Source organism: Pseudopipra pipra, chromosome 10 (genome assembly GCF_036250125.1).
Source record: "Pseudopipra pipra isolate bDixPip1 chromosome 10, bDixPip1.hap1, whole genome shotgun sequence".
In the NCBI taxonomy this organism is placed as follows: Eukaryota; Metazoa; Chordata; class Aves; order Passeriformes; family Pipridae; genus Pseudopipra; species Pseudopipra pipra.
This window is the reverse complement of record NC_087558.1, coordinates 22,116,438-22,130,133: the sequence shown is the minus strand read 5'-3', so window position 1 is coordinate 22,130,133 and position 13,696 is coordinate 22,116,438. Positions and strand designations below refer to the sequence as shown.

Sequence of the window (13,696 nt, the reverse complement as noted above, 5' to 3'; positions counted from 1 at the left end):
TTTCTATTTCACAATGAGTTAAGGTAGTTATCTCACTTAAATTCAGGACCTTTGTGCTTGAAAATTTTAGTCTGAGCTCTTGAGACATGGATGAAATTGAGTGTTGGGGTGCTGAACCAAACCACCACAGAGAATAAAATCTGAAATTTTATGTGCAAGCTGCTTTCTTCCCCTGGAGTCTTCCTGGGGTTTTGTTCCCACTTATTTTCCCTGCTGTTTTTTTTTTTTTTTAATGTCACTGCAATTAACCCTTGGAAACCTCTGAAAATTATTTTCCTTTCTATTTTTATTCTGACTTTTCTCATTCTATAGTGGTATTTCTCTTCCTTTTCTTCCACTTCTTGCATGTGCTACTGTGCTTCCCTTTCCAGCTCCTGAATTTATCCCTTTTTGCTTTAGGGCACAGGAGTAAAATAACGTTTTTGGGTCTGTTTTGAAAATGCCAGGGAAATCTGGAAGCTGTTTTTGTCCCATGGTGGTGGTGTTGGCTGAGGGCTGGGCTCCGGAGGGGGAGGGAAAGCAAGGCAGGGAGTCAAAGGTGCTGGTTCACATGAGATCAAGTAGAACAAAATCCCTGATTTCTCAACCCAGATCTGTTGTTGTTACATCCAGTCCTGGTTTATTTTGGGATGTTACCCACTTCCTATAAGGAAAGGTGGGATTCTCTCAGGCTTTCTTTTAAGATGTGCACCAGCAGAGTAAATTTTGGGACAACCTGTTATAGCATAATTGCTTCCTCCTTGCTAGGAGAAGGTGTGGTGAAAATATGGAAATCATGTGTCTTAATAGTTTGGAGGCTGCAGATAGTTCAGAAGGAGTTTTAAAGTCCAAAAGGATGAATTCTGGTCAACCCTGAGACAGTGTTATTGCAGAGCTTACAGCCCAGGTTATCCTTCAAACCTTGACCTTCATTCCTGGTCGTGCTCATCCCTCCACTCCATCCCTTGTATTTCAAGGATACAAAACCAAGGCATAACTTGTGCTCTTCCCCTGTTCAGGTCTAAGTTAATCACAGCTGCTCTTGTGAGCATTCACCAGGACTCTGCCATCCATTTGGGTGCCCTTGCACGTGCTCTGCACAACTGAGTGTATTCCATTGGCTTGGAATTGAAGCTGGAATGGGAATGGCTGGTGGGCTGGGAGCCGTGGGTGCTGTGCCCACCATTCCTTGTGTAGCCCCGGGTGTGAAACTGCCTGCTCCAATCTTTGTTTCTGAGTGTTCCCGAGTGTTGTGAGCTCGTCTGCCCGCTGCTGGGAATGTTTGACTGGAGCTGAATGCAGGATTTTGTCAGTGCTCCTATTTTTATTTTGCTGGTGCTTTTGCATCGCTAATCAAACACAAGCCTCCTATTGTTCTCCCTGCTGCCTCCTTCCAGTACATGCTTATATTTAGTTATTTTAATAATAATACCCCGGGTTTGTAATCCTGCAAGAAGCCGGGGAGATGATAAACTCCTTTTCTGATTACCAAACCCATTCGATTCATACACCAGATGGCTGTTATTTGACACGCTGCTGTTCCCCAGGAGCGGCACAGACTCGGGGCTATCGGAGGATGTCCTCGCTGGTCCTCCCCCCGGGGTGGCAGCACTGATGCCATTTTCCGGGGGGCTCAGGCAGTCGGGTGCCTGGCTTTGGCCGGGATTGGCTGCCCCCCTCTCCCCTCTGCCGGTGCCCAGCCCCAGCCGGAGCCGCCGAATCTCCAACCATCCCGATTTCCATCCATTCATGAATCCGTGACGTCAGCACGGCTCTGTGCTTCTTTGCAGCAGGCTGCAGGATTGTGTGGGTGGAATTTCCTTTTATTTTGCAACACTTCCTTTTTTTTTTTTCTTTTTTTTTTTTAAATTCCCCCCCCCCCCCCACTTCCATCTTTTTAAAACGAGAAAATGGAGCATCACATAGGAAATCTTCATCCCTGTGAGTATCTGGAGGAAGATGTGGTTTTTGTGAGGTGTGTGGGTCTGTGTGTGTGTGTGTGTGTGTGTTCCATGGTCAGCGCTCCCCTTTCGCCATTTATTTCGGAAGGACAGATGGATGTTGCATTTGTGATGTGAAAGGGCTGAAAAAATGATGCTGAGAGAGGGAAGAGGAGATGTGAAACCTTAATTTATCCATCACTGCATATCAATCTGAGAGCTGGCCTGGCCTTTGCCTGTCGGTGTGATAGACATTTTTCACTTGCAATTTTGCACGTTATCTTCCTGTGCCCCCCTTTTAAAGGGGAAGGGAATGGCAGTGGAGAATGGATATAAATGGAATATGCAGGCAATGACATAAGAATTACAAGAGATAGTATAAAGAGGCAGAATTGTATTTTTTGCCTTTTAGGCAAAACTGTAATTTTTATTCCTTGTGGGCTAATAAAACAATTCTTCTGTTGTGCTACAGTGATTAATAATTTAATTTTATTTCTGAGGTGAAGGAGATGTGTTTTCTTTCAATCAGCCGGGCAGGAATTTGTTCTTGTATTATTGCAAATAGCAGCCTGAGCTGTCTCTGGTGTGCTGAACACATGATTTTCACCCCTCATTTTCCTAATAAATGAGGGAGCTGGGAGTACCTTTGCAGTTAACGATACTGTTCACTGGGGCAAGATTTGTCATATTCCTGCTCACCTGAATGGGGCATGATGTCATGTTTTCTCCCAATGAAAAGAGGAGCTGCTCTTTATTTTTGTTTTGGGGGGGGTGGTTTAAGTACTGCAATAGCTTAATCATGTCAAACCACATGTCTCCCTCAAGTAAATGGAAAAAAAAAGGGGGTATTTTAAGTAGATCTGGAGAAAGATGACATCAGGCCCATGTGTTTGGATATACTGATTTTAGCAATAGACAGTCTGTTCAGTAGAAGCAGCTGAGGGAATGTATTTTGCTAAATAATTTTGAGGGAGAAAACACGAAAATATTTGAAATGAGAGAGGTTCAGTCGGTCTGACAGGGACATATGGGCTCTTTTCCCAGTGCCTGCTCTGTGTGTAGCCACTGACACCTCGGGATACCCTAAAATGTGGAGGGTGGAGTTGTCATGGGTTGAAAAGTTTTTGTCACTGTCCTTTTTGTTGTGTCCCCAAATGTATGCGGGTTTTGTTTCTAGAGAGAGGCAGCCCTTTGAACCTCTGGCTGTGACAGCCTTCCGCTGAGAAATACAAATAAATCCGGATTTTGATGTAGTGGGGGTTTTGTTTGTTTGTTTTGCTTTAACACCAGTTTTGTTTCCTGTCTTTGGGGCCTCCAGTGTGAGTCTTTGATCCAGAATGGTCCTGTCATTCAGATTTGTCTTTGTCCCCTGCTGCCTGATAGTTAAATTTATAGCTGGCATTCATTTTGACCCCTGTGCCTGGAATTAGCAAGTAACTTCTAGCACAGAATATATGGTAGGGACTCTCACTGCTCCTCAGCTATTTGTGAATTTGTGTTTAACCATGTTTGGGGGGTTTTTTTGGTTGCATTTTTAACCTCCCTCTTTTGTCTGCTGTTGTAAAGATTTGGTAAGTGGCTTATCTCCAGTGGATCAGAAAATTGAGTAATGATTTATTTGAAAATCTCTTCCTAGGTAAGCCCTTTCACAATTAGTAGTTATTTAAACATAGGTCTGCTCTAAGCAGTGGCAGGATAAGAAAGATTTTACAGTATTTCCTGTTTTCTTAGGACTTTTTTTTTTTTTACAGCAAATATGAGGTGATGAGTGATTAGACTGGAGTTGTTCCCACCTGGTACCTCTTCCAGGCTGTCTGCAGTCAAGATGTGGGGAGGGGATTTAGAGTAGGGCTTCTTAAAATGGCACAGTTTTAAAGCGAAGCTTTTTTTGTATAAAATTAAGAGATCTGACGTGGCTTGTGTGAACACTTTGCTCTTCAGTTCTGGTCCCTGGGGCCAGGGCAGGCAGGGGAAGGGGCATTGAGCCTTTTAGCCAAGCTCTCACCTGAGATCCTGTATTTGGAGGAAAACAGCAGCAGGTTTACTGCTTGTACAACTTCCAGTGAGTTCTCAGCCATAACTGACTCAAAACGAGTCAGCTGAGGGAAATGTTACCTCTGAAGCTCTCGGAGTTTGGCACATTACCAAGCCCTGTCCAGCTTATGGGACTTTGGTTTTTATCCATTCGTGCAGGGGCTTAGGCTTTTGTAGTCTCCTGTTGTGTGACATTGCAGCAAATCGTTCTCATTTCCTGGGGAGGGGGGAGTAAATATTTCACCCAAAACACAGAGTACTCAGGGTGGAATGGCAGGGTGGCAGCTGCAGCTGAAGTGCTGTGGTGGGCTGGGAGCAGCAGCTCTGTGTGTGCTTACTCCCACCCCTATAAATACTCAGTGTGTGTTTTGACCTCTGTCCTCTTTCCCTGCTCACAACTTCAGCTGAGAATTTGGTGACTGGAGGGGGTTCAAAGGCTTTAGCAACAGTTGGGTGTAGGCCAGGGGGAAGAGTAGATGTGTCTGTGTCAAGTATATGGTTGATAACCCCCTGGTGAAGCTGTGGTTGTTGGTGCTGGTTCCCCTGGAGCAGTTGGAGGGGTGCTGTGAGGGAAGGAAGGAGAAAGTCCTGGTGTGGGTGAGAGGCTGGACCTTTTCCAGCATAGTGGGCTGGAGGAATGGAGTTAGGTCTGTGTGGACACTGTATTCGTGCCTGGCACACTTGTCCTTTTCTGTCCCCAGCCCCATACTCTGTTACCTTCTGGAGGACACCACAGTCAGCAATGCAGCTGCACAGCTGTGACTTTTCTGCTGACACACAGAAAATCCAGCACAGATCCCCCAATGTTGGGTTATCCACTGTAGCCCATCCAGTGGGGATGCACCAGGGGCTGGGTGCTGGGTGCCACGAGTCCTGCCAGGCCTCTGGGGCTCTCTGCTCTGGGGCTGTGCTGCCTGTGTGCCCTGATGGTGTTCCCAGCCCGTGGTGGCCTCGGAGCAGGCTCACACCTTACTCTGTGTCACTAATACAGGCTTACTCCAGGCTCCTGAGCAGGGCATTGTGCCTCCGCTCTGTTGAGCAATAATCCTCTTTGCTGTGTATGGTGCTTGCTAAATACATCTGAGTACTACTGTCATTCCTCATCTGAGATCTGCCAGCTGGATTTCCAGTGTCCTTCCCCTTCCCATCAGGTCCTGGGACCTGGGACAGAGTCCGGAGAGCTGCACATGCCCCGGGAATTTTGGTACTTCCGTGGGTAGTTGTTCAGTTATTTAATACTGGGCATGAAGCACATAAGCTGTTAGTGCTGAGAAGTTCGTGTGAGTAGCTTTTACATGTCAAATGTGCTTTGCAAATATTGAATAATTCATGTCTACTATAAAAATAAAAACAAACGTGGGAGTGAGCGAATTTACCTGAGACCGGTCTGACGCCTCACGTGAGTTAAAGTGAGACTTTGATTCATTCACTGGGTTCCTGAGAACAGCCCTGTGATATTGATCTTCCTCCTCAAAGATCTTTCAGACATTAATTAATTTTAACGCTAGTCCTTGGAGGAAAATATGATGTTTCAGTGCTGTAAGTGGGGAAAATTCCAAGGTATTGTTTGTTGGTGGGACTGGAACATTTAATGGCTTCACGTAGCAAGGTCAGCGAGGCTGTGAGGCCTCTGTGAACTCAACTTGGAGATTTTCCTGGGCTTCGTTGTTGTAAAATATTTGAATTTGAGTCCTTAAATCTGTTGTTATTTAGTCACTGTCCTTTAGTGACTATACTTTGGTTATTTAGTAATGTAGTGTGGATCTTCAATGAGGTAAAAGTGCAGAATTGGGAAGGATGAACAGAAAAGGAGCAGAGCGGAGCCTGGAACCTGTGACTGGATCCTGCCATGAAAACAGCTGGAAAGACAAAAGAGAAGAGTGTAACTTAAGGTCATTTCTAAATTTTGATCTGAGACAGATTCCAACAGTAATTCAGCCGTATAAAAGGCTAATCAGCATTTAGTCTGTCTTTGTAGCAGCTGAATGTTTGGCAATATATTGATGGGCTTGTGGTGGAGGGTATCAATGGTCAGTGAGGTGTCAGAACACTGTGAAACTGCTGGTGTTCCATGTGTGCATGCAGGTCATGACACGTGGCAGCCAGAGGGAGGGGAAACAAATAGCAAATGGGTGATTAAAAGTTAAACTGATTTTTTTTGGAAGTAAGTGTGGTCCTTGGTTTGCTCCCCCTGTTCCCCAGAGGCTGGTGGCTGATGGGTTCTCTTTTCCTCCAAAGCCAAGGACCTCTGCCCAGAGCTGCCCTCCCACAGAGAAGTGCATTCCCCAAATCCTGCAGCGAATACAAGAGTCATTATGCAACATCACTTATTTCCTATGGCATCAGATTATGCAATTTCTGAGCAGAAGAATGCAAAGCCCTGGAAGAACACAGTAGCATTTTAACAGGATCCAAAAATACCTTCTCCAGGATAGAGGAAGCAGTTCAGTGTGAAGTGCTGGAAATACACTGTTATGTAAGGTGCTTATTCCCCAGCCGTGCTGGGCAGGCCTGGCTGGCAGGTGGAGCAGGACATGCTCTCCCTGCACACACAGGAGGTGGATGGGCCCTTTGTCTGCCTTCTTCACTAAGATGAATTTTTATTGCTTCGTGTTTTTCATCCCTTTTGCCAAAAAAAAAAAAAAAAAAAGTGGATGCTTGATTTCTCTTTCCACATCAAGCACCACTTCTCCACCCCCCACAAATTTGTGACCTTCTGTTGAAGAAGTTCCTAGTGAAATATTTGTCTGGTGTTTGGTGGAGATTGAAATTCCTATGCTGAGAGCCAGGGCAGATGCACACATTGCATGTGGGGATAAGATTCACCACAGTTCTTTTAAGGTGAAGTCTGCCTTGGAAATCTATTAAATTTCCTTGTAGGAGTCAAGAGCAAGTCAGAAAAGGGGATCTGGTTGACACAATCTGTTGGGATTTTGGCAGGAATACTTTCACCAGAGACTTTTAAAGAGACTTAAGCAGCTATAAAATAACAGGGATGCCCATCTCAAGCAAATGTTTGATTTAAGTATATGAAATAAGTGTAGGGGATAAATAACATTGTTGAAACATTTTTCTCTGCTTTGGAGATTTCACTACTCAGTCTTTCCACCTGTTCTTCCTATATCCAGGTCACTTAGGAGTATTCTGAAGCAAGAGGTTTTGGACTGTGAGGCTACCCAAGGAAGGTGTTCAGGGTAATAACCACATAGGGCAGCTGGAGGGAATATTGGAAGGCTCCAGTGAACTTGGGTGATAAAATGTCAGGTCAATTTAGTGTTGATTAAATACAATTTAATCTTAACATCCAGTACATAGGAATTAGGCTCTGACCTAGCTTTTACTGCTCAAGAATGAGATCTTAAGGTTGTAAGAGACCCGTGGAAGTTAGCTCAGCATCCTGAGGCATGCCTAGGCATCAGATGGAATTAGAGGAATAGTTAGGAAAGCAACAAAGAACCAAAATAATCATTGTGCCTTTGTGCATTTCTGTGGCATTCTGTCCTCACTGGGAATCTTGGCTGTGATCTGACTTTCTCAATTTACATCCTCAACTGCCCAGAGAAGCTGTGGCTGCCCTTGGATCCCTGGAAGTGTCCAAGGCCAGGTTGGACAGGGCTTGGAGCAACCTGAGCTAGTGGAAGGTGTCCCTGCCCATGGCAGGGGGTGGCACTGGATGGTCTTTAAGGTCCCTTCCAACCCAAACCATTCTGGGATTCTATAATTCTAAGGTGGTATAAGAGAAGTGGAACAGAGGTGATCAGAAATGCAGTGAGAGAGAAGGTCGAGTGGGAACTGTTATACTTGAAACAAGATGTTGGAGTGGAGGATGGAGTGTTCATAAAGTCACAGCTGGAATTAAAGAGATAAATAGGTTCAGGTGTCACTGAAGCAGTGAACACCACCTGGCTGTTTGAAGAAAGGAAATAGGGAGACATGCAAAGTGCAGAGTAGCTGGTGTTGCCTTCTGCAGCACAGAGTTAAACCACAGAACTCCCTGCCACGGCACAGTGGTTGCCAAAGTTCTGGAGAAAAAAAATTCCTTGATGCATTTGCACGAGAGAAATCCTATGTGGGCTATGGCAGAGAACCCCCCCTGTGTGCTGTGAGCAGGGGGGCTGGTGACACTGCTCTGGTGAGGGTTGGCTGCCTGCAGAGCCTTCCCTTGGCTTTTGGAGGCAGCAAATGGGGTAAAGAATTCAGCCATTATGGATATTTCTTGGCTGGCACACCGTGCTATTTTTGTCATTGTCAAAAAGGGTTCAGACCACAGAGCTAGACAGGGTTCTCTTTCTTGCTGATACAGCCACAGACAAAAGTATATCACAACTGTAAGATCCCTTTTGCCAAAAAGGGTGCATCCCTGTTTTAGGGTAGCCTTTATTCAATATGTTCAGACTGACTTAAATCAGTATGAGGTCAAGCTTCTGTTGGGAGAACATGGACATAGCTGCCATAACAACACAGTTCCATGGCTGGTCTCATGTTCTTAATGCCCATGGCTGGCTTAGAATATTCTGTTAACCTTTTAGGATGGTGATGATGATAGTTGTGAGCCCCACATTGCTCAGGTGAGGATTGTGGTGACTGCAAAAGGTAGTGGTCTTTTGTTGAGGTGGCATCCAAATATATTAATATTATAATATTATTATAATATCATTATAATATAATAATATATTAATATAATATAATAATATATTAATATACTGAAGGGTATATTCTAGTCAGGATGTGCAGAAGTAGTGTAGTGTTTATCTGACAGCCTGAAAAACAGGGTAAAGCACAAAAAAGCCAGTGTTACAAGACCTCATTTTCCCAGATAAAGCTGCTGTTTATTGTAGAGTAAGTTTGGGCACATGCAGAAATGTGTTCAGAGGTGTTGCAGTGACAGAAAACCTCAGGTGGGTCAGATGAAGAATTTTCAACTGTTTTATCATAAACTGATTGTTTTGGTGGTGTCACAATTGTAATATTTAAAAATAAGGCTGGGTTGTGGCTGAGCATTCACGTGGGTGTGAGATGGGAAGAAACCTGTTTCCTTGAAGGAGCAGCGTGTCTGGAGAAAGAGATTGATGGCTTAACAACACCCAAGCTTTTGCCTTGGGCTGCTCCATAGTTGGCTTAGAGGTTTGCCCATAGTGTGGCAAAATAAGTAACAGATAATGTTACTTATAAAATGTAATGTAATTAATTAATGTAATAATGTGACTTGAAAAAAAATCCAGCCCCCCTGAAAACAAAGAGGTTGCCTTCTGGTGATGTGTAACTCATTCTCTATTAATAAATCTTTTACTTTTTGTTTTCAAAACAAGCATATATTCCAAGTGATGCAAAAAGTGTGGCAGAAGAGGAATATCTGATCCACTCATAGAACATTTTCCTCACCAGGAGACTGGTGAGAAAGAGAAAAAACTTTGTTGGAATCCTGTGTAATGAAATTACGTGATTCAAACCCCAAAGGTCAGAAGTGACAGGCAAAGCTCTGGGATTTGCCAGCTCAGCAGCTCTGTGTGTTCCTGTGCTGGAGTTGTACAGAGATGGGAGAGGACTGTGCATCAGCCTGTTGTAAAAATTCCCTGTAGAAACTAAGAGAGAGTCACAAGGGGCAGGAGAACCCAGCTGGGAGATGTGTAACAGGATGACTGTGATTTATAAACATATTTTTTGTGGATTTTGTTAGATTTTTAGGCATTTTAAGGCATTGTCCCAAGTGGAGGTGATACACACCTCCAATTCCAGTCACGTTATCAGTGAGGAAACGTGTAGTTACCTTGTACTCACAGTAGCCAGAAGGAAATCTCACTGAGTACCAGGAAAAAGCAAGGAACTCCAGGGCCTGGATGTAAATAGTGATATGAACAGGAATCTCTGTCCTTGGTAGTTCCATGGCTCAGCCAGCTGGTTTCTGCCAGCTGCTCTTTTACAGACTTTAAACTTGGATCAGACAGTTGCTTTTATTTCCTTTGCATATTGAAAGTGCAGGCAGAGAATGTGCTTTGCTGGGTAATACAGAAATAGTGCTGCAGGGAAACTAACTCAGTGTTACTGGAGGTTTGGGCTGTCAGGACACTCTGTACTTACACCACCTTTCCAGCACAGTAACTTTTTGTCTCTGTGCTGTATCAGGAATGGTGATTTGCCACTCAATTTTTAGCACAGCTCTTTGAAGGAGAAACTTTAAAGGAGAAACTTCAGTTACAGCCCATTCAGGGCATTGGGTTAACTCAGCTGTGTCTGCAAACCTGGCCATTGCCTTGACACTTTTATAAATATTGGGCTTGTGTAGGCAGCCACGTGCTTTGGTGGCTCTGGGTGCATCCTAGGACACTTTCTGGATGGCTGTTTCCAGGGGCAGATGCTGTATCAGGCAAGGTGAGAGCAGGCCTTGTGACAGCTGATTATTCCACTCAGTGATTTGGCTAAACTCTCACTTTTCTGATAGTTTTAAACTGTGTTTTGGGCTGCCTGACATGCTGAGGTGCAGCCTCACTCTTCCCAGAAGAGATGCTCTTCCTGCTCCTTTTGTCTGAGCATGGTAGGTTTTGCCTGGAAAAAATACTTTGCCTGGAAATGGAATCATTTATGGGAAGTTGTGATCACAGAAAATTACACTGATCCTCAAATCTCCTTCCACATGTAAGATAATTTGTTAGTGCAGAGTGCATGAACTCATCAGAACAGTTCAAATCAGAGGGTCTGCCTTGAAGTCTGTGTGTGCAGCAGCACTTTGTGAAATCAGAGTCTCTTAAATATGCACAGTCCTCCCACACACAGAGCTTCCAGCTTGTGACTGGAAGGCTGCTACAGCAGGAGCATGGCTGAGATGGAAACAGCACAGCCCTTGGCTCTGCCCTTCCCTGGCAAAGTTAAGGAGGCACATGCATTCCATAATCATGGAATCATGGAATGGTTTGGGTTGGAAGGGACCTTAAAGCCCATCCAGTGCCACCCCCTGCCATGGGCAGGGACACTTTCCACTAGCCCAGGTTGCTCCAAGCCCTGTCCAACCTGGCCTTGGACACTTCCAGGGATCCAGGGGCAGCCCCAGCTTCTCTGGGCAACCTGTGCCAGGGCCTCCCCACCCTCCCAGGGAACAATTCCTTCCCAATATCCCATCTCACCCTGGCCTTTGGCAGTGCGAAGGCATTCCCCTTGTCCTGTCACTATGTGCCCTTATGAAAACATGGCAAACAGTCTGGATGTAATGAAACTTCAAACTTTCAAGAAAGCATTTTTCTTTGCCTTGAATGAAACTTAGATTTCTTTTATTGGGAAGAGTTCAACATGAAAAATCTCAGCCTTTTGGTGCTCTGACCGAAAGAATGGAGGAGGCATGATGATAAACTTTGAAAAATGCTCTTCTTCCTTTCTGTGAAGAGATGGTGAGGCTGAAGACAACCCAATTTATTTGTGTTGAATCAAATTTTGCTAAAGCAAGTGGTTGCACATTGCAGAATTTACTGCAATGGGAGAGAATTAAAAAAATTCATTTCCCCAACAAGTTGGCAGTGATGTGTCATGGCAGAAACTGCCTGCTACCCCCACCAGGGTTTCTGGGCCATTTTGCTTCACATTGGCTTGATATGAAGTTGTTTTAAAATAAGTGCTGCTGTCTTATGCTCTCCAAACAATGAGTTTGCTACACCTCTGAAAATCAGGCTGCTTATGTAAGGGCCTAAATAAGGCTGTATCATGCCAATTTGAAAATACTTCTGTGACCTTTGCCTGCCTCCTCTCTCCATCCAGGGGCATGTAAGATGGCAGAGCACTGTGCTTAAAGACTTTTTTTTATTTGAAATGTCTCAGGGTTGGAGAAAGCAATTTTATCTGGGAAAACAGATTTGATGTCCCTCAGTCTAGGAGTTTGTTCTTGGCTGGGCTATTGCAGCCATGTCTAAGCTGTGTTGTGAAAAGCTGTTCTTTCCCTGTTGAACCAGAATTCCAGAGTCAGAAAACTGCATAGAAAGGTAAAAGCAAAAACTTAAACTTGTACTAGTGTACTCTGAGAGTCAGGTAATAGCAAAATGATTTTATCCTCCAAGTCTGATTTAATCCTTTATGCACTTCCCATGGCTTAGATATGAGATACTTTGGGGACACTGTTACCTCAAATTCTGCCCTTGCTTTCATATTTCTTACAGGAAAACCTGACTGATGTTTTATTTACATTGTCACCAAAAGTTACAAACATTCTCTGTAGGAACACTGGTCACATTTTGCTTTTGTTTAAAGAATCACTTCTTTCTCTCAGAATGTTGGAGGTGAGCAGGAGCAGTGCCCAGAAACACTTAGCTGGGCCTGGCTTGGTGTTTTTCTGAAATTCTGTTCAGGTCTGAAACTTTTTCTCATCAGCAACAAAATCTGTGATGACAGAACCACTGCTGCTAGTAGTAATTGTACTACTGAGGTCACACTGCAGCTTCCCACACTGAGGAGTCAGTCCTTGTAATGCTGGTCAGAGGTAGGTCAGGAATAACCAACTCTCCAGCTTCCAGTACGAGTCTCATTCAGCTCCTGTACTGTCTGGGCCGTGCTGCAACATTTGCCTCACCTGCTGTTTTGTTTTCTTTTAAAGACAAAGTCTGCAGCCTAAATAACGTCCTTCTAATAAAGCTTTAATGCTTTATTTATCCATGTGATCAGGAAGAAGTAGAGGAATGTAATCCAGGCTCTTGGCTGTTCTCTTTTGCTGCTTCCTCTGCTGGGGAGGGACTGAAGCCCAGGGCATGAGCTTTTCATCCCACAGGCTGAAGGTCTTATCTCTCCTCTCTGCAATGACCTCATCTTGAGGAGTTACGGGTCTGAGCTGTTCCCTTTCCATTGGCTGTGTCCTACCTGGCCACCTCTTTCTTCTTTTCAGTGGCTGTTTGCAGAGCCCGGGACTTTGCACACAGTGTAACTGATCTTACTTCTGAACAAAATACTTTGCTAATGCCGTTTATTTTTTTCCACCTCTCAGCTTCTTATGGAATTTAAAACCGGACTTTGTTCTGTGTTATGGGATGAATGAACTTAATCACTTTTGGCACAGAGTTAGAGCCTCTTGTTTCAGAAGTGGGTTCAATCACTGTATGGGCCATTCACTTAGGAGTTGGACTTGATGATCCTTGTGGGTCTCTTCCAGCTCAGAATATTCTGTGAAGTGACTCTGTCCCAAAAAAGTGTTTTGGCGGTTGGCAGCTCTGGCAGCCTGACCCCTGGCTGTGGACCTGCCTCTGTGGGAAGGTAACAGAATGGGCTGTAGGAAAAGGGTCCCTCAGTGAAGCTCATAGCAAGAGATGAGGGGACTTCTTAAAAGCTCTGAATTTATGTGCACCCTACCAGGAGCTCCTGCAGGGAAAAGCAGAGAGCAGTGGGAGGAGATGCTCTTGTGGAAGGAGGGAGATCAGCAAGGAGGGTCTGCTGTGAACTCTGAGTCGTACTTGTTTTTGAGGGTGACATGTATGTGATTAGAGAATTGAACAATATCTTTGCCACACTGAACTTGAAAGGATTAAACTAAAGGTCCGGGATGGTCATAAGTAGGTGGGGCTCAGAGGGAGCCGATACAAACCATCACTGGGTGGGCTCAAGTATCTGTATCACTGGGCTTTGTTTCTCTAATGTCTTGTCTGGAGGGTTTGCAGAGGAATCCTGAGCTTGTGGGCTGTGCCAGACCAGAAACAGAGGCTGGATTCAACCCCTACCTGAGCTGGGAAACCCCCGGGGCCAGCTTCAGTCAGATAAATGCTATAGTAACTCTTCCA

The 13,696-nt window shown here is 44.6% G+C and overlaps 1 protein-coding gene across 4 annotated transcripts in view; it reads left to right on the top strand.

Annotated features, from left to right (window-relative positions):
• MAP3K13 (mitogen-activated protein kinase kinase kinase 13) overlaps positions 1-13,696 on the top strand; it is a 71,126-nt gene that overhangs the window by 32,157 nt on the left and 25,273 nt on the right. The window contains exon 1 of one of the 4 annotated variants that reach the window (XM_064666657.1): positions 1,830-1,920. The exons of the other annotated variants lie outside the window; for them this stretch is intronic. The gene's annotated coding sequence lies outside the window, so the exon portion shown is untranslated. Of the gene's footprint in view, positions 1-1,829; positions 1,921-13,696 lie in introns of those variants that run through there. 4 annotated transcript variants of the gene reach the window in all.